Raw genomic sequence first — 22,675 nt, forward strand, 5'->3', positions numbered from 1 at the left:
TTCCTTCCTTCCTTCCTTCCTTTTATTCTTTCCTTCCTCTTATTCTTTCCTTGCTTTCCTTTATTTTTTAAGAGATGGGATCTTTCTCTCTTGCCCAAGCTAGAGTTCAGTGGTCTGATCACAGCTCCCCTACAACCTTGAACACTTGGGATCAAGCGATCTTCTGACTTCAGCCTCCCAAGTAGCTGGGATTGCAGGCACACACCACCACACCTGGATAATTGTTTTGCTTTTGTTTTCTTGTGGAGTCAGGGGTCTTACTATGTTGCCCAGGTTAGTCTTGGGCTCCTGGCCTCAAGCAATCCTTCCGTCTCTGCATCCCAAAGCACTGAGCTAAGTTACTTTTACATATGTGTTTTCTTCCTCCAATAAACATTTCCAAACTAGCCTGTACTATTTGCTGCCACTTCCCTGTCTTCCTGCACTTTCCTGAACTTATAATTCTAATAAAACTACACTGACTTTCTCTACTCATCTGTTTAAATCCAATGTATTGCTGCCAGTCTCCATTCTGCTTTATATTTCATCAACATTTGACTTTGACTCAATTCTTTTCTTCTTTACCTCTGTCTTATTCCTAAATTCCTAAAAATGTCTCTCAAGCAGCATTTTCCTAAATGCATTTCTAATATTTCCTTCAAACTCTTTAAATAGCTTCTCAATACTATTTCTCTACACAAATCAAATATTGCCTCTGCTTGGAATGACCTTCCTCTTGTCTGTCTACTGAAATTTTATGTATCAACCATCGTCTAAAGTGAGTATCACTAGTTCCATAAACCTTTTGTTTTCTCTTAGCCAAAATGTAATGCTTTCCTTTGTGCTTTTGTAGCACTTAGTGATATTTTTCACATAGACGTTTGTTGCTATTTCTTCTTTATGAAGTTTGTCAAAAGTAGAAAAAAAGTCATAAATGACGTATGCTCCAATACATATTAACAGTTGTTATGCTTGTTTTAGATATATATTTTTAGAAAAAAATATTATATATATGATAAAATCCTCCTGCTTTTCAAGAGAAAACTGCTGTGCTAAAATAATTTCACCTACAAATAGTATTCTATTCATTCTGCTTTTTATTTTGAATGCCTGTATGTACGTGGGTATGTTTAGATGTATATGAAAAAAACATAGAACTCTGTGTGTGTGTGTGTGTGTGTGTGTGTGTGTGTGTGTGTGTATTCTTAGAGTACATAACATTGATTTCTGTGGATTTTTTCATAAAATGGTACTTGCTGTACACAGTGCTTCGCACCTGGATTTCTCACTAAACATTATGTTTAGCAATGTATGTAGGTTGATAGGTTTATAGGGTACAATAGGTCATTAATTTTAAATCTTCATATGAATTCAATCAAGTCTTTCATGCTATCTCCTTAGACATTAGAATTATTTTAAATTTGTGTTTTGTTCTGTTTTGTTACTACAAACATTGCTAGGATAAACATTTCATGCCTATGTGCAGACATTTCTACACAGTTTATTTATGGTGGCCACAAAGTCTCTATATCCTAATTAGTGATCTCTGTGTTCTATTCTTATCACAAATGTATATTTTCAAACCTGATCTTGTAGACAACTGCTTGGGAGTCATTAACAGGGAAGGTACCTGATAGTTTTTTCAGGTCATTATTATAAGCAGGGATATCATGCAGAGACTTTATAGCTGCTCTATAAGTGGAAGGGCATTGTTCTATTGTTACTAAATATTGCCAACGCGATCTTTAAATAGGTTGGTTCTATGTATATTCCAACAGGAAATACATGAAAGTTCTCATTACTCCAGATTCTTGACAAGAATTGACATTGCCAGACTTTTAATTCTTTTACCGAATGAACAATACAAGTATTTATCTTATTTTAATATGAATTGTGTTTAGTACAAGTATGGTTATTATTTTCTTATATAATTATTGACAATAATATCTCCATCCTGAGAATTGCCTATCCATAACCTTTAGCTACTTAGATTGTGTTATGATTTACAATTAATTTTCAGAATTTCTGTGTAGAGTCTGTACTAACACTTCCTCTTTCATATACATTCCAAATATAAACTTTCCATCTGTAGTATCCCTTGAAACAGTTTTCATTTTAATAGAGTCAAATATATCAAAATATTTGTACATATGAATTAGGAACATGAATTCCTATGTTCATATTTAAGCAGGCATTATATATGCAATCATTCTGAGAATATTTTCTGATATGATGTGATCCTTTGTATTTTGTAATACTTTAAAGGTTTCTTTCATAATTAGGTTTTCAATAACTCTAGATTATACTGTGTTAAGGTGTAAATGTGTTAATTTGAATTGGATAAAGAATAGAAATGGAGCAAATTTCACTTTAATATGTATCTCTGTAAAGATGTGTCTTAAAATCTTGAGCATGTAATACTTCTATCCTTTTAATAAAAATGAGAGTAACATTCAAACATTTACTTCTAAAGTCATCAATTTCAAACATATTAACAGTGTGGATTCTTGCTGCCCTGAAGAGAAGAAAAAAACACTTAAGTACCTTTCTGTTGTAACAGTTACACGACTGCTATAGAAAATTTAGGGTGACCTATGGCCATACCACCCTGAACCCACCTGATCTCATTTGATCTCAGAAGTTAAGCAGGGTTGAGCCTGGTTAGGGCTTGGATGGGAGACTGCCTGAAAACATCAGGTGCTGTAGGCTTAAATATAAACAACAAAAAAAGTGGGGTTTTTTTGGCAGATAAATTCCTATAATTTATTAATTTAAAAAAATCACTACAAACCATTAAATACTTTTTAAGTAGCACTGATGGTAATTGACATCATATTATCTAGGTAATTTTGTATCCATTCTCTAAAATACAAATTTTTCTGGAATTCCTATGGATTCAGTGTATGATGAGCCAGGTGTGGTGGTTTAAGGCTCTAATCCCAGCTACTCAGGAGGCTGAAACAGGAGAATTGTTTGAACCCAGGAGTTCGAGCCTGCACTGAGCAATGATCGTGTTGCTGCATTCCAGCCTGGGTGACATAGTGAAACTCCACTTTTAAGAAAAAAATTAAAAATGAAAATGAAAATAAATATGTGATAAATGTGAATTAGTGTGGAGGATAGGTCTAGGTCAGCTCTGTTCTATGTCACAGATTTTTGTGTATCTGTCTTCTCCATTACATTTAATGTCCTGGAAAACAGACACATAGTTTGAATATCTTTGGAAAAGCTACAACTCTGAATGGAGTTGTCATACAAAACAGGTACTCAGTATTTGTTTAGTTAATTTGAAGTGAAGTCTCATGTGCTTATAAAAACCAGGACTTAAAAAAGCTGGGACAGATAATGAACAGTTTGGGTTACGGATAAGAAGATTCAACCCTATATATATTATATGATATAAAGAGTTTTTATTGTTTTATACATTCCTCTTTGCTGATTTTCTTAGAATCCAAATGTTCCTTGCCTCATGAACTCCCCACAATCTGACTAGTTTTTACATTTCTGGGATTTAGATTATCTACTTTGAAGCAGAAACAACACCTACTGTCCCTAAGTTTTTGGAACTATAGAATCCCACATATGAACGCTTGCTTGTTTCTACTATTATTATTTTCTATTTCTGAAATGGACTTACTATACAGTAGTTCCAAATTCAATCCCAGTATGTCCCAAACTCTCTCACCTCTCTGCTTAGTCTTGTCAGACATACTTTTACCAATTGCCACACATTGCAGTGTGAAGAAAGACAGGCCCATTTCATTTATAAGGATGATAGAGTCTCTCCACAATTAAGAATCAGAAAGAAAAAAAAATGCCAAGGAGAAAGAGTACCTGTTTGTTATTGTTCCTAAGTAAGTTGTGTGTCCTCTCAGGGCCTCATTTTATTTATTTGAGAAAAGAGAGGACTGGACTACTCAGTCTTTCAGACCATTTCTAGAAGTAATGTTCTATTACAGCTACTCACTTTAAAGATTACCCTGATAATTTTCCATGTCCTATATGTTTACATTAGATTTATATTGACCTTTTTCTCAAAACGGTGTCTATTTGTCAATTTGTTCCCATTGTAATTTGCTCATATGGTATGCTATTTCTAACTAATTTATTGGAAATGTTAGTTATAGAAGGTCAAATAGGTTTCTTGCTTTTAAAGGTCATGTCCTTATGCAAAATGCCCTCATTTCAGAAACACAGGCATTATCTTGTTTTATTGCACTTTGCAGCCAGTGCAATTTTTTTACAAATTGAAAGTCTGTGGCAACCCTGAATCAAGCAAATCTATCGGTGTCATTTTTTCCAACATGTGCTCACTTTATGTCTCTGTGTCAGCATATTTTGGCAATAAAATATTTTAATTGTTATGTATATTTTTAGACATAATGTTATTTCACACTCAATAGACTACAGTATAGTATAAACATAACTTTTATATGCACAGGGAAACAAAAAATTTGTGACATTCTTTATTGTGATATTCACTTTATTACAGTGGTTTGGAATCAAATCTGCAATATCTTTAAAATATGCCTGTACCTTTCTATACAAATTCATTCATTCATGGAGATCTCAACAATTTTTACAAAAGAGAGACAAATAGACTCAGATGGGCTGTTTACAATTATAAAATCATCAGGAATCCGTTACCTGCCATCTCTTGACGTCTTCATATGATCTCTGGTGATTGTTTTCCCAAACTCAGTATCTTTAAATAATGATAGCTTGAGCTGGATTGCATAACAATTTATAAACTCAAGTTAAGTAGAGATACAATTTACTTTAAAAAAAAAAACAAAAAAAACTTTTTGAATAGGTCATTACCCTGTCCAAGTCATTAAAATTTAGAGAAAAAAGATCCCCAGAAGGAAGAGCTATATACTGAAGACCCTTCATAAAGCATCTCATGATTCTTCAGATTTTTTTCACATTATGGTTGAAATACTGAGTTTAAAATACCTTGCTTATGCATTTGGACATGCATAAAAAATTTATGTTGAATTTAAGTGACATAGAAATGGGCCTCTTTAGAGTATTACAAAAAAAGTTCTATAACATTTAACATAAAGAGAAAGTATTTGTTCTGACAAAAGAATACCTGTGTGAATGAAGAGCTATGCCACATTAAAAAATGTAAAGACTTGGAAAATCTACTTTCACTAAATTAATCTATAAATTTGACACATACCGAAAGTAATTGTGAATTGATTTCTTGTGGAAATCAAGCAACTGATTCTAATATAGTAGGTTAAGAAATTTTTCTTGTGCAGGAAAGCATCAAGCAGGATTTCCTAGGCTATCAAGACTTACAATAATGTTGTCTAGATTAAAATACTATATTAGAAACACTCAGGAGTAAAACCAAGCATTAAAACCAAGTGGAGACCCATAGAAGGGGCACATATATGTGGATTTTCATATATGACAAAAATGGTTTTCTAATTCAGTGAAATAAATAATGCAATTCCTAATCAAATAGGAAAAATGAAAAAAATATGATTTTATTCTTACCTCACACCATATATACGAATAAATAAGAATAAATTCCAGATAGATTAAGCATCTATATGTGAAAATTTTTAAAAGACAAAATATAGACTAAAACCTCAGCTAGAAATGGATTTATAAAAACTAGATTTTAAAAATTATAGAATATAAAGCAAAATTTCCCATAATTTACTACATAGTATAATTATGTCCAAAAAAGAAAGCATAAATGATTACAAATGCAAACTACATGCAAGGGAAATGTATTTACAGCTACACCTGTATGACAAAACATTAAAATCTACAATATATAAAGAGCTTCAACAAATCAATTAGAAACAGATGATATCAAACAGAGGAAAATAATAAGTAGAGTAATAGACAATTCAAACAAAATACTAGTAGCCAATAAATGTGAGAAAATATGCTCAACAGCACTCTAACTCTTTAAATGTTCATAAACAACAGATACTTTTTTATTCGTTTGTCTAAAAGGGCAAAAGGGAAATAATTATCATTAGGCAAAGAGTATAGTGAAAACTGTTGCAGACAAGATCCACTGATAGATGCAAAATTTAGTGGGTGAAAGTTTAAAGAGAAATAGATTTTACAAAGTTTCAAAATATCTTCCTCAAGATATGTATTAACTACAAAGCAAAAGAGAGTAGTTTACAGTGCAGAAACCCAGAAAAACACTACTTTAACCAAATGAACAAGGTTAACATCGCTAGTAATGACATGTTGACATCATGAATTCCTTGGCACCATGCACCAAGAAAGGCATATCATTTCTTTGATGTTGTTGCCAAAAATATCTCATTCCAATCATGAAAAACACACCAGATAAACTCAAATTGAAGAACATTCTACAAAATAACCAATTAGTATTCTTCAAAACTGTCAAGACCAAGAAAGACAAGGAAAGATTGAGGAAATATTACACGTTAGAAGAGTTTAAGGAAAAACAGAAACTAAATGCAATACGGGATCCTTACTAGAATGAAAATACACATGCGCGCGCGTGGGCGAGTGAAAAAAAACTGGTGAAATTTGAGTTAAAGTCTGCAATTTTTTTAAGTACCAAATTGTACCAGTGTTGATTTCCTGGTTTCAGTAATTAAACTATGGTTGTGTAAGATGTTAACATTAAATGAAGCTAGATCAGGGGAATATGGGAACTGTCTTTTAATATTTATGTAACTTTTCTGTAAGCATACAAATATTTCAATATTGAAAGTCAAAATCACAAAAATACTGTAGAAAAGCAAACATTTACTAAATGTTGGAGAGAATTTCATGAGCAATTTTATGCCATATAGTAAAATTTAATATGAGCATACTCTTTAGCCCAACAATATCCCTTCAATGCATATACTTAGCAAATTATTTTCAAATTTTTAAATTTATTCAGTGGTTATCCTAGAAATTTTAAGAATACAGTACAAAATAATGGAAGTATTGTTTTTTGAATAGCAAATTTATGTACATGTGCACAGTGCCATCATGTACAATTTAGCATACAGAACACTTCTGTTTGTGTGTGTAGGTGTTTATCGGAATGTGTTATCCAATGTATTTCTTATTGAGGATTGTGTTACCACCAGTCTGAAGAAATTAAGAAATTCTAGCACTCTTAAACAATAGGTTAGAATAAATTTAATGTTTGTGAAAGTGAAAAATTGGAAACAAATGTAGAGCTAATGAAGAATGAATAAATAAGTTGTGCCATATGTGTAGAGTAGAATGTTATATACCAGGATCTGACAAACTATAGTTTGTTGATCAAATTTAGCCCACTACCTTTCTTCATAAGTTTTATTGAGACACAGCCAATAATTCTTTCATGTGTTGTCTATAGCTGTTTTTATCTTAAAATATTTATTGCTGAGGCCTTTACCATAAAAAGTTTGTTGACTGCTGCTATGTAAAAATGATTAACATGTAGTTACATACAATGACATAGTTAAATCACCATACTATAATGTTTACAGTAAAAAAATTGCAAAATAATGTACCATTTTAACGAATTTGAGACCATTTGAAATTGTGTGAGTGTGCATAATTTTAATGTGAAAAACATGCATGTGTTAATTTTCTATTGCTCCATAACAAATTATCACAAACGAAGTGACTAGAAACAAAATGCATTTATTCTCACTTACATTCTGTAAGTAAGAAATATGGGCACGGAATGGCTGAGTTCTCTTCTCAGTGTCTCACAAGATTGGAATCTAGGCCAAGGCTAGGGTCTCATCTGTGGCTTTAGGTTCTCTTCCAAGCTCCTTCAGATGGTTGGAAAAATTTAGTTCCCTGTATTGTACATCTGAGGTCTCTGTTTTCTTGCTGCCTGTTAGCTGGGGTCACTCCCAGCAACCAGAGGCTGTCTAGAATTTTGCTAGAGAGCTTCCTCCATATGGCTTCCTCCATCTTCAAAGCCAACAGTAGAGAATCCTCCCCATGTTGACTGTCTCTCACACTTTGAATCTCTTTTCCAGAAACAGTTCTCTTTAAGAACTCTCTGATTAGGTCAGGCTATTTGAGAATAAGCTTTCTTTGTTAAGGTAAGCTGATTTGGGATCTTAATTATATCTGCAGCAGTCTATTATAGCAGCACCTAGATTAGTGTTTGATTGAATAACTGGGAGAAGGTGTGTGTACAACAGCAATGGGGAATCTTAGGAGCCGAATACTGCCTGTCAATGCATGGAAAAAATAAATACCATTTAATAATATCACTTACTTCAGAAATGGAGGGAAGCAGACATACTTATTTCAAAAGGTACACACATGTCTTGAAATACACTTGTAATATTTTATTCTGTCAACATAATTGAAAGCAAATATGGTCACTTACTAAAATGCAATTATACTCTATATTTAGCACATAGATGTACATTAGGGTATTCCTTATATTTTCATATATTTGAACTTTTTCAATTCAATAAAAGAAATTTGACTTCAAGTTTCACATCAAATCCCTCCCTTCAGCTTAAGCATTCTTCAACATTTTCTTCATTCTTGCACTTTCAAAATTATCTTACAGTTAATACCATCTTTTATGAGTATCACATACATACCATAGACTGTTGTGTGCAATTGACATACATCAACACTAATCAATACATAAAACCTGTAAGAAAGATATCTATTTGAAAAGAAAAATGTGTGGCTCAGTAGGATGAGTTTCTGATATTCTTATAACTGGATCCATTTGGCTGAATTGAAACACATCATATTTTTTACTCCATCTCATGGGTTTTTAATTATTAGTGCAAACATCTTTCTTGTCACAAAACTCTAAATTCTTAAAGAAATACATCTTTTATGACCCTCAGCCTCTAAACAGTAATATTTATAGAGTACTTTCTCTTAAAATAAATGCTTGAATTGATTAAATGGAGATGAATTCCTAGCACATCAGATGAGAACATCCAGTAAAAGATTTAAATTCCTTTATAAATCTGAATAGAGTTAGTGGGGGGTTAGGGGGATATGGGTTTAGATATACAATTACATTTTGCATCTGAGTCAATATTAAAATTCCATTTTAATTCTCATACTTGGAGTCATCCCTACTGAAGGTTACAACTTTCCTTTAACAACAAGGAAATCCTTTCTCTATTCTATAGGTTCACAGAGTATAGTGTTTTAGCTCTCACATTATCTCACTGCTTCACTAGAATTTCAGATACTTGATTCTCCTTAGAAATAAATGTCATGGTATTAGCTGTACATATTAATAACAATACAAAATATATAATATAAATTTCTCAAAGCATCAGAACTTCAAACCAGCATACTAAAACTCATGTCTAAAATATGTTAACTATATATATACACACACATATGCACACACATATGTGTATATACACACACACACAAACACACACACTTATATAGTATTCCCCCATTATCCATCCATGGGTCATACTTTCCAAGACCCCCAATAGATGCCTGAAACCATCGATAGTACTGAACCCTATATATATATACTATATATATATACTATATATACACATATTATATATATATATACTATGTACATTTTTGTCCTTCTTATCAATTTTACAAATAGAAGATTTATTCCTACTGTAGATATTAGTGAGTTCAACTTAAATTTTTTTTTTAATTAAGGCTAGAACTTTCAACATTTAACCTAAGGAAGTATTTTATGGCTTCTCTTAGACATATCCAAATAGCTAGCATCACTACTCTTGTGCTTTGGGGTTATCATCAAGTAAAGTAAGATTTATTTGAACACAAACTCTGCAGTACCTCAAAAGTCAGTCTGATAACCAAGTTGGCTACTAAGTGTAGTATAGACAGTGTGAATACACTGGACAAAGGGATGATTCACGTCCTGAGTGGGATAAAGGGAGATTTCATCTTGCTCCATGGACAGTGCTACATTTCAAACATAAATTGTTTATTTTGGGAATTTTCCACTTAATATTTTCAGAGTGTTACATCAGGTAACTAAAATTGTAGAAAACAAAACCATGGATAAAGGGAGACCACTATACCTACAAATACTTAATCATTTTGGATAAACCACAGATAGAAAGTCACGTTATTTTATAGATAGATCTAGACTTTTATGTACATAAAGGGTAACAGGTGATGAAATGTTGGTACTCCTGCATTATAATATAAATTTGTCTCCTAACTACCAGCAAATTCCTCAAGAGGTAGTCCTACTTGCCAGGTGATCAGGTTTACCTGACTACAAATGCTACAAGCCACACTAGGGCATGGTGCCTCCTATACAGGCCTCATTAAATGCTATATACATGATGTAAATAGCAAGAGTTATGAACCAAGGCTCACAAACCTGGATTCTAGACATATCCTCAGTTACACAGAAGTCTGTGACCTTAGATAGGTGAAATAATTTATCTGGTCCTTGAATGATTCCATCTTTAAATTAGGATAATATATATCACCTGACTGAAGTAATGTCTGCAAACCTCAAAAAATAAGTATGGCTCTGTAAACAATAAATATGTTTTTCTGCCATCTCTGTTCTTTTTTTTTTTTTTACATAAAATAAGTCTGAGCTACATTTTCCAGGGTCAATATATGTCCTTTAGGGTTTGTCTGGGGTCTAGGTTTCTTCCAAGTGTGATATAGACAGTCCTTAGTCTTCAATGTCCAAATGAGTGCTCAAGTTCCAGTCTGACATCTGAGTTTTCAGCCAGAAGGATGCAGAAAGGATCAATAATGTTACATAAAGTAATCCAGTTGTATTTTAATGTGGTTTCTTAGAAGTTTCTATACAATCTTTCTGCTTACACTGACCCGTCCGTTTGCTATCCTATTTGCAAGGGATATGAATAATACAGTCTTCATTCCAGGAGGCCACATGTCCAGCTCAAAGTCTGGCAATGTATTACTAGAGAAGGAGAAAAGAGATATTAGGGTAGATGACTTGCAGTTTCAATTACACAAGTAAATCCAAGGCCTGGATAGATAATAAGGTGTAACTTCCACATTTTAGAGCTATAATTCTATAATCTTTGTCTATACAAATGTATAAAAAATCTTCACCATATGCACATACACACATATATTTAACCTGTCTGTCAAATTTGTGAATATGAAAATCTAGCATAAAAACATAATCTTTTTGATATGCACAGTTTTTTAAAAATAACATTTCCATGAGGCATCAAAGCTTTAATATCTACAACATTCCTTAGAAGGGAAAAAATTACACATACCACAGAGCTCAGAACCTGCTATCAATTCCATTCTCAGTGGCAGAATGGCTTTAATAGCAAAGACATTTATGAGTCATAAATTACCATTTATAAATGCAGTGTTTAGTGTTCATTTCAATGGACGACATATGGTCGCAACATTTCCAAATCGCTTGAACTGATAAATAGGCCACCAAAGTGGTTCAATTTGTTAAAATGCTAGCACATTAACTCCTGCAGAAGTCGGGCTGCAGGTTTGCATCTGAAATGCTGAGCACTGACTTTCAGATTGCAAGATGCTACCTTTGGAAACTTGGCCAGGATTTATGAAGCGGATCTCACAGTCCATTTTTCATCATGATTTATGTGATTTCTTGCAGGAAGACTTAGTGATCCATCAAGAATAACCCAACTCATTTGCCTTCATATTTCAGAATGAGACTGCCCATAACACCAACAATGTCCTACTGTTTTAATTGAACTATATCTGAGTTATATCTAGTGGACATAATTGGGGAACAGAATATATATTTTAGTACAAATTACTGAAATTATTTAGCTCTTCCAAGGGGAAAGGAAAGAACCAGCAGGGAGATGTCTTACTTATAGTTAGCACATTTATATTAAAAATGAATTTAAAGGGTCAAGTATGTGAGGAGCTTTAAGGTTGTCACTTTTTTTCAACAAATATCTGAACAAACTGAAAAACAAAAATCCTCTCGAATCTTTTGAAGAACTTAGGTCACAGGGAAAACTGCTGTCTCCAAAACTGGGGAGTCAAATAGACAGATACAGAAATTCAAAACTCTTCAGATTGGAGACCAACAAGCAGAAGCTTCTGAGGGAGCAACTACTGGGATAGGAAAAATAGAACTCTAATTCACAAATCTCTGAAATCTCAGTGCAGACAAGTCTGACAAATGTGAAATCCACGGACCCAGACTTAAAGCAGTACACTCACACTTCTGTGAGTTCTGCCACAAGGAACTCTACCAGAACTTCAAAGTGAATATTAGAGAAAAATGTCTCTGTGCTTCTGGCAGGATAGGGGAAAATTAACTCTTTCAAAATAACTCAGAAAATTATGTTATTCTTAATAAGAACTATCTTTAAGAGAAGTTATTTTACCATCGCCTAACCTATTGGTGTTTTATCAGGATCTGAGTGAACTGAGGGAAAGGAATTACCCAACTCTATCCATCCATGTGGGAGAAAGGAAATGCCCAATTCCAGCCATCTCTAGCCATACTGTCCCACCTAAAAGGAAGACGACTGAAGTATGCGTGAAGTTTACAGCCTGAGCACAGTCTTACTCAAACTCTGACCTAATCATAGGACTACAAAATGATTCCCTTCCTTCTACACCTTACTGCAATATTACTTAAGGCATATATACTTCAGTTCCTTTTGCAGAGTACATCATGTCTGGTTTCCAATAAAAAATTTCAATGCTACTAAAAGGAAAAATAACTCACAGTTTGAAGAGATAGAGCAAGCATTAGAATGACTCAAGTATGGAAGGAATGTTGGAATTATCAAACCAGGATATTAAAATAACTGTGATTAATATGTAATGTTTCTAAAGGAAAAAGTAAACAACAGATAAGAATCAAATAAGTATTAGAGACAGCGAAGAAGAAATTGTAAAAAATAATCAAGAGGAAATGCTAGAGATCAAAAACCCTGTAACAGAAATGAAGAATAATCTTGAATGGTTCATTAATGCACTGGATAAAGCCGAGGAAAGAATCTCTGAAACTGAAGATGTATCAATAGGAACTGCCAAACTGGAAAAAGAAAATATATAATACAACAGAAAAGAGACTGGATAAAGTAGTTAAAATATCCAGGAACCATGGGACAACTAAAAATGGTATAACCTACATGTAATGGGAAGACCAGAAAGAATGGAAAGAGAAAAACAGAGAAATAGTTGAAACAGTAATGATTGAGAATTTACCCAAATTAATGTCAGATATCAAACCAAAATTCCAGGAGTCTCGGAAAACACCACGCAAGATAAATGCCAAAATGACAACAACAAAAAGCAATCAACCAACCAACCAACCAAGAAATAAAAAATCCACTTACATATATATTTAAATTCCAAAAAAATCAAGAACAAAACCAAAAATCCTGAAAAGTCCACAGGGAGTTGGGAAACATCTTACCTGTGGAATAGCTAAGTTAGAATTGCATCTGTTTTTCCTCAGAAACTATGCAAGAAAGAAGAGAGTGAAGTGAAATATTTATGCTAATTTAAATACCTTTTTTCTGTTATCTTGAACAAACTTCTATTTGATCAACTAAGAATAAGAAAAAATTAAAGTTTATTAAAAGATATAAGTGTATAAGTGCAATGAATATATAAGTATATAAATAATATGATGACAGTAATGACACAAGAAATGGGATGGAAGAATTAGAAATATGTTATTTTCATAAGGTATGTGAACTACCTATGAAGCAGTATAGTACTATTCAAAAGTGGACTTAGACTATTTTTAAATTAAATATATATTACAAACTCTAGGATAACCACTAAAAAAATTTGAAAATTATAATCAAGATGCTAAAAAAGGAGAGAAAGTAGAATTACATAAAATGCTCAATGGAAACTACAAAAAGCGGAAAAAGGATGGAAGACAAAAATAAGAATGAAGGACAAGGGCAATGACCAGAAAGCAATAACAAATATGGTAGACATTAATCCAATTATTTAAATAATCACTTTAAGTATCAATGGTCTTGGTACACCAATGAACAGGCAGGGATTATCATAGTGGGTTAAAAAATACGACCCAACTCTAAGCTGCTTAGAATAAATCCACTTTAAATAAACAAATACATTAAAGGTAAACAGACAGGAATAGAAATAGCATGCTGACATTAATAGAAAACTGAAAGGATTATATTAATTGTAGACAGAACAAACTTCAAGAAAAATTATTGGGGCAAAACTGAAATACTATAAAATAATAAAGGGATTAATTATCCAAGGAAACACAAGGACTCTTGATGTGTATGTTCTTTACAACAGAGTCTCAAAATACATGAGGCAAAAACTGATAGAAATGCAAGGAGAAATAGATGAATCTGTTAATACAGTCAGAAACTTGAACACTCCTCTAACACTAATAGACATAGCCAGGAGGCAGCAAATTAGTAAGTACCTACTAGAACTTAACAGCACCGTCAATGAACTGGATAAAATTGAGACCTATAAACTACTTTATCCAACAAAAGCAAAATAAACATTCTCCTCACACTCAAAATAGCTTTTCAATTAAACTATGTCAATAATTACTTTAAATGTCAATGATTTCAATATGCCAATTAAAAGAAATTCTGGAATACTCACCAAGACAGGCCATATTTGGAGCCATAAAACACACTTCAAAAAATTTTTTAAAAATGTAAATTGTACAATGTCTGCTCTCAAGCCACAATGGAATTAAACTAAAGATTAATAACAGATGATTGAAAAATTATAGTTAGAGATTAAACATAAATTTTCTAAATAACACATGGGTAAAAAGAAATCTGAAAAGAAATTTTGAAAAATTATAAATGAAAATGAAAACACAACTCATCAAAATTCATGGGATATAGTGAGAGCAATATTTAGGATAAATTTGTAGCACTGAATGCATGCATATATCTTAAAAGAAGAGAGATGTAAAAATCAGTCAGCTAAGTTTCCACCTTAGGTAACTAGAAAAAACAAAAAGAGCAAATTAAATCCAAAATAAACAGAAGAAAATAAATAATAAAATCTAGAGCAGTAATTGATGAAAGAGAAGATAGCAAAAGAAAAGAGAAAATCAATAAAACCAAAAGCTGATTCTTTGAAACAATCAATAAAATTTATAAGATTCTAACCAGGCTAACTAAAAAAATAGAAGACACAGATTACTAATCCTAGAAATAAAAGGACTTTACTACAGATCCCATGGACACTGAAAAAAAATAAAAAAGAAATACTATAAAGAACTTATGCACACAAATTTGGTAACTTAGATAAATGAATAAATTTCTGAAATGTTCCAAAATTCACACAAGAAGAAATGCTATGAATAAGCCTGTATCTCCCAGAGAAATATTTAATAATTAATACCGCTCCAAAAGGGATAGCAAAAGGCTCAAATACGTTCACTGGTGAATTCTACCAAATATTTAAAGAAGAAATGACACTGATTCTTGACAATTTCCTTTAGAAGATAGAAGCAGAAGAAATACATTCTACTAATTCTACATGGCCAGCATTAACCTAATACCAAAACCAGAAAAAGACATTATAAGAAAATAAAATGACATAGCAATGTCTCTCATAAACATAGATGCCAAAATATTCAACAAAATAATAGCAAAGCAAGTCCAGCAATGTATAAACATTATATGCCACAATAATGTAATATAACCTAGGTATGGAATGCTGGTTCAACATTCAAAAGTCAATTAATCTATCACATCGATAAGCTAAAGAAAAAAAATTACAAGATTATATTAATAGATGGAGTAGAAGCGTTTGACAAAATCCAACTCTCATTCATGATAAAAACTCTAAGCAAACTAAAATAGAGGGAAACTCCCTTAATTTCGAAAGGGCATTTACAATAAAACCTACAGCTTACATAATAATTAATGATGGGAAGTTAGAAGTTAAGTTCAGAAATTAAGATCCAAAACAGGACAAGGATGTTCCCTCTCATCTCTCCTTTCCAACATACTACTGGTAGTCCTATTCAATGAAGTAAGACAAGAAAAGGAAATAAAAGGTATACAGGTTGGGACGTAATAATTAAACTGTCTTTAGGCCAGGCATGGTGACACACGCCTGTAAACCCAGCTATTTGGGAGACTGAGACAGGAGAATCACTAGAACCCGGGAGGTGTAGGTTGTAGTGAGCTGAGATTGTACCACTGCACGCAAACCTGCGCAACAGAGCGAGACTTTGTCTCAAAAAAAGAGAAAGAAAAAGGAAAAAAAACCTGTCTTTGTTTGCAGATTACATGACCAATTACCTACGTATAAAATCCTAATGAATCAACAACAACATCAAAGAAATTCTCAATGATTTTAAAAATATTGCAAAATATGATGTCAATACAGAAAATTCAGTAGCTTTCCTATATATAGCAGTGAACAACTGGAATCTGAAATTAGAATCACAACACTATTTAAATTGGAACCCCAAAAATGAAATAATTATAAGTGTAACAAAATATGTACAAGACATATGAGAAAAAGAAAAATGTGATGACATAAATTTAAAAAGAACTAAGTAAGTGAAGAACATTCCATGTTCATGAGTAGTAAGAAGACTCAACATGGTCAAGATTTCAATTATTTTGAACTTGATCTATGGATTCATATCAGTTTGAATAAAATCCCAATAAATTGCTCTGTGGATAATCAGCAAATTGATTCTAAAGTTTATGTGGAAAGGCAGATACCCAGAGTAGTCAAAACAATATTGAAAGAGAAGAACAAAGTTGGAGGACTGGCACTACGCAACTTCCAAACTTAGAATAAAGCTACAGTAACTAAGCCAGTCTGGTATTGGTAAAAGAATAGACAAATAGATCAGTCAAACAGAATAAAGAGCCCTAAAATGGACCCATACAAATATAATCAACTGATCCCCAACAAAAAAGCAAAGGCAGCACAATAAAGAAAAGACAGACTCCTAAATAAGTGGTCCTGAAACAACTAGACATTGACGTGCAAAAAAATGAATCTAGACACAGAGCTTATGAATTTCACAAAGATTAACTCAAAATATTTCCTACACTTAAATGTCAAATGCAAATCTAGAAAACTCCTAGAAGGAGAACTCTTTCAACTTCTAGGATAAACATAGGAGAAAATCTAGAACTCATTGGGCTTTGTGATTGCTTTTTTGATACAACACCAAAGGCTTGATCCATTAAAGAAAAAACTGATAAACTGGAATTCACTAAAATTTACAATTTCTGCTTTGTAAAAGACACTGTTAAGTGAGTGAAAGGAAAAACTACAGAATAGTAGAAGATATTTGTAAAATATATATTTAGAAAAGAATTCTTATCCAGTTATTCAAATAACTCTTACAAGTCAACAATAAGAACACAATTAAAATATATACAAAAGACATTACAGATACATCACAAAAGAAGACAGATAATAAACATATAAAAAGATATTCAACATTATACATCACTAAGGAAATGCAAACTAAGTCAACAGTGAGATACATACCTATTTGAATGGCCAAAATACAAAACACAACATCAAATGCTGATGCAGAGGTAGTACAACCGGAAACTATTTATTGTTGGTGGAATTGCAAAATGGTGCAGCTACTTTGAAAAATAGTGGAGTAATTTCTTACAAAACTAAACTTACTTTCAGCATTTGATCCAACAATCAAACTTCTTGGTATTTACAAAAATGTGTAGAATACTTATATCCAAACAAGACCCTATACATGGATGCTTTATTCATAATTGAAAGCAACAAAGATATCTTTTTGTAGTTGAATGAATAAATAAACTTTGGTACATCCAGGCAATGGAATATTATTTAGTGCTAAAAAGAAACACTATCAAACCATAAAAAAAAAAAGAAATTTCAATGCATATTACTAAATAAAAGAAGCCAATCCAGAAAGGATACATGGTCTATGACTCCAACTATATGACATTCTGAAAAAAGCACAATGGAAATGGTAAAAAAAAAAAATGAGTGGTTGCCTGGGGATAGGGGATAGGGAATTGAGGAAGGAATGAATAGGTGGAGCACAGAGGATTTGGGGGACAGTGAAACTATTCTGTATGATAGTATAATGGTGGATACATGTCAGTATACATTTATCAAAGGACAGAGACTGTACAGCACCGATAGTGAAGCCTAATATAAACTATAGACTTTGGGTTATAATGACATGTTCATCTATTATAATAAATGTTCCACTCTGGTGTGTGAAGTAGATAGTAGGGGAAATTGAGGAATGGGTAAACAGACATTTCCTGTACTTTCTGCTCAATTTTGCTGTTAAAAAAAACACACAAAAAATTCTAAATGCTAAGCTCTAAAAATGCTCTAAAATAATGTCTATTAAAAAATTTAAAAAAGGAATTTACAAAGAAGGAACTGACACTTGGCAATATCTTGGAGATAGATGTTATTCTAGCCAACCCTATCACTGTAACAATTCATTCTCCCTATGTCTACCACTAAACCTCATTTAATTTACCATCTCCTCTGAAGGCATCTGGTTATCTAACCCCCTCATCTAAATATTGAAATGCCCCTCATCTAAACATTCTTGTCAGAAAGCCTGTGACCCACCCCACAGCTTCCTTAGCCCCTTCTCCCCACCATAATTATTACATCCTGTTGTAAATGCCTTTTTCTCCTTTAGAGCCCAGTTTTCCCGAGGATAAGAGTCATGTTTCCTTTTATTTATTGTGTTGCTGAGAGGTAGTATTGTGTAGTGTTAAAGTTTAAAAAAAAACATAAAAAAACTTCAAAAGCCAAACTACTTATATTTGAATGCCTGCTTAAGCACTGACTACCTTGACTACCTGCATGATGTTAGGCAAGTCATTTTATTCTCTCTGCTTGTCTTCTCATCTGTAAGATGGGGATAACAATGCAACCTACTTCAGAGATGTGTTGAGATAAGTAGGAGTGATAATAAATGTAAAGTACTTAAAAGAGTATCTGATATATAATACACTATATAGAGGTCTTAGCTTTTATTATTGCCAACACTGCACTTGGTCACAGTGTTACTTCCCCAGGGAGATTTAGAATGTCATTTTTTCTTTCTTGCAAAAGGAAGGGTCTTGTCCCCTGATAAAAAGATTATATGCATGTGATGAGGCGCATCTGTGGAGAGAAGGACTTTCCCTAAAGCCTTGAAACCACATTATTGAGAGAATTTTTTCAATCTTCATTTCTAACTCTTAGACTTTGCCCTGACCTGAAGATTTGAAAAGAGATTAAATTCGTCACTGCCCAGTATTCTCTTCTTCCCAACCCAAAGTCTAAATTGTTCATAATGGTCTGCTCTTGTAGAAAAGAAATCACTTCATATGTTCAGATTTCATCAAGCGGTTAGATGCAGTTGCTTCCAGCTGTGATGGATAGAAGCAAGAAAATAGTAGATGAAGAGAGGGGTCTGAAAAGTCATAGACAAACAGAGTCCTTGTGTAAGAGATCACGTGCTTGCTGTGTTCAAACCCCAGGGCAGTAATTCAGATCACAGGAGGCTATGGGCAGGAGAAATATGACCCTGAAAACAGAATACAAGCAAGAGTCAGGACTATGTGTCAGAGCCTCAGGTTCTAGTCTAGATGATGCTATGCATTAGTCAGGTATTCTTGAGCAAAGCCTGTTAATTCTTTGAATTAGAGCTATATTAGACACAAGATGGATTTCTGAGAGAGTTAAATCACAATGTGATATGTAGACAGTTTAAGAACTATACAGGAAAAAGCCAAATTTATGACAATATTGTGTTTTCTATCAAACCCATTTCTTCCTGTTTAGAAAATAGGCAGACACATTTTTTTTTTTTAAATTGGGTGTACCATCTTTGTGGTGACTGTATTAGCATATTCCAGAGGAAGTGAACCAATAAGACTCATATACGTATATTCATACATATATGAATGATATAAGAAATTGGTTTATATAATTATAGAGGTTGTCAAGTCCCAAGATGCGCTGTTACAAGTAAAAGACCAGGAGAGCTGATGATGGAGTTCCAGTCAAAAGGCCTGAGAAGCAAGAGAGACGGTGTAATTACAGTCTAGAGGCTGATATGCTTGTGACCCAGGATGAACTGATATTTCCGTTCAAGTCCAAAGGCAAGAAAAAGTCTGTGCTACAGGTTAAAGGCAGTTAGTTAGGAGTAATCCTCCCTTACTTACAGGAGGATCAGCCTTTTTGTTTTGTTTTGGCATTCAGCTGATTAGAGGGCCTCACCCACATTAAGGAGAGCACTCTGCTTTACTTGGTCTACCAATTCTAATGTTAATCTCATCTGGAAACACCCTCAGAGACTCACCCAGAATAATGTTTGGCCAAATGTCTAGGCACCTCTTAGCCCAGTCAAGTAGTGGACACATGGTATTAGCCATCAAAGAGACTAGAATAATAATACCAGCAATGTTATTATAATAATTATAATTTTAATTGCTCTCTTTCAGTGTTTGTCCATATGTTCATGTAGTCCATATATATTCCAAATGCCTTCTAGCTCCACAGCCATCTTCCATGTAGCTAGAAATTTATTTCCGTCCATTCAGTTTTATTATCTGATGTTATAGAGGATATTTCTAAAGAAAAGCTTTGCATGAAGCCACTAACCTTTAATCTACTCCAGGCACTTAGTATCATCTACCGTCTTCTACATTCTCCCAGCCCCAGTCTTCTGCCTGGGGGCTATATGGAGACAACTTGCCACTGTCATTGCCTATCAACAAGATATTCATGTTATTGTATCAGTTTCTAGTTCCGAATGTCTCAAACGTTCTACCTAGGAAATGCTAAAGACTCTGCCAAAAGAATCCTAGAGCTGATAAATAATGTCAGTCAATTTCAGGATGAAAACTCAATATACAGAAATTAGTAGCATTTCTGTACACCAATAAGTTTCAAGCTGAGACCCAAATCAAAAACACAATCGCATTTACAGTAGTCACCAAAAAAAAAAAGATAGGAATATGTATTTTATGTGTGTATATGTAGTTCTGTATGTAGTTCTGTATGTATATGTAGTAATATTCATGCATATTTTATGTATGTATATGTAGTTCTGCTTGTAGAGATATTTTACCTTCTGGAACCGAACAAAACACTATTGAAAGTGAAGTAGAAAGTATAAAGGGTAAAATGTCAAAAAATTGTTCTTAAATAGATTTTAAAAGTTAAGAATGTTTATTGTTAGCCTTAGAGCAACCTCTGGAAATAGTTAAAAGAGGTGTGCTTAGAAGCCAATAGGTGAGATAAATAGAATATGAAAAAAAATTTCAATAATCCCCAAGGGAAACAGGAAATGAGAGAGGAACCAAAAACAAAAGAAACAAATGGGAAAACATTTGTCAGATTGTAGACCTAAAAGGAAGTTTTATGAAAAAGTCAATGGAAATGCAAATAACCTAAAAACTCCACTTAAAAGGCAAGACTAATTTATATGCTATCTAAAAAAGGTAGACTTTAAATATTAAAGGACAAATATTTTGAAAGAAAAAATATAAACAATGATACACCATGCAAACTGTAAACAAAGCTGGCAATCTTGTATTAATTCAGTAGTCCTCCCTTATCTATGGATTCACTTTTCATGATTTTAGTTACCTGAGGTCAATCACAGTCTGAAAATATTAAATGAAAAGTTTCAAAAATCAACAATTCATAAATTTTTTATTCTGTGCTGTTCTGAGTAGTGTAATTAAATCTCATATCATACCTCTCTGTACTACCAAGGATGTGACTCATTCCTTTGTCTAGCATATCCGCATTGTATATACTATCTGCATGTTACGTTATCAAATCAAGTGTTGCAAAATATAATTTTGAGAGTCAAAGGATACACCACAAAATTGGTCCACTTTTTAAAATTTTGAGAACCTATTGTCTTCATTTGGATCAACTTTTACTTTCATATTTATTATCTTAACATTTCATACCTATGTTTTTTGTTTGTAATTTGTTCTATTTCAAATATTTCCTTTATGTTTTTCCAATATTTTATTATCAAAGTTTTAAGCAAACTGAAAAACTCAATTTTACAGTCAACATCTTATGACTACTGGTTAGATTTTACAATGAACATTTTACTAGAGTTTTTCTAACAAACTTATTGTGATCATCATTAGAATGTCATTGTACCTGTAGATTAATTCAAGTACAATGCCTTTTTACTACTGTTGATAATTCTAATAAAATAACATGATACATCTCCATTTTTTTAGGCACTTTCAAAATTTTGGAATATTTGAGTATCTCTGGTAAAATGTATGTCTGTTATGTTTAATACTGTATTATTAGCTTTATTTTCCTAATATTTTCTTTTTATTATTATCATACTTTAAGTTCTAGGGTACATGTGCACAACATGCAGGTTTGTTACATATGTGCACATGTGCCGTGCTGGTGTGCTGCACCCATTAACTCGTCATTTACATTAGGTGTATCTCCTAATGCTATCCCCCCTCCCCCAGCCCATGACAGGCCCCAGCGGGCGATGTTCCCCACCATTTTCCTAATATTTTCTTCCAATAAAAAATACAATTGATTTTTATGTGTTAACCTCCTATGCTACCTCCCTATAAAATTCAATTATTAACTCTAAAAGTTATTTTTGTATATTTTTTAGTTCCTTCTGTGTAAACAATCATATCATTGGAAAATAGAAAGTTTATTTTTTAATATTCTTTATACCTTTTATTTTCATTTCTTTCCTGACTACAATATCCCCTGTACAAGGTTAAATAAAAGTGGCAAAACTATTAATCCT

Source organism: Colobus angolensis, unplaced genomic scaffold, assembly GCF_000951035.1.
Source record: "Colobus angolensis palliatus isolate OR3802 unplaced genomic scaffold, Cang.pa_1.0 Scaffold299, whole genome shotgun sequence".
Taxonomy (NCBI): domain Eukaryota; kingdom Metazoa; phylum Chordata; class Mammalia; order Primates; family Cercopithecidae; genus Colobus; species Colobus angolensis.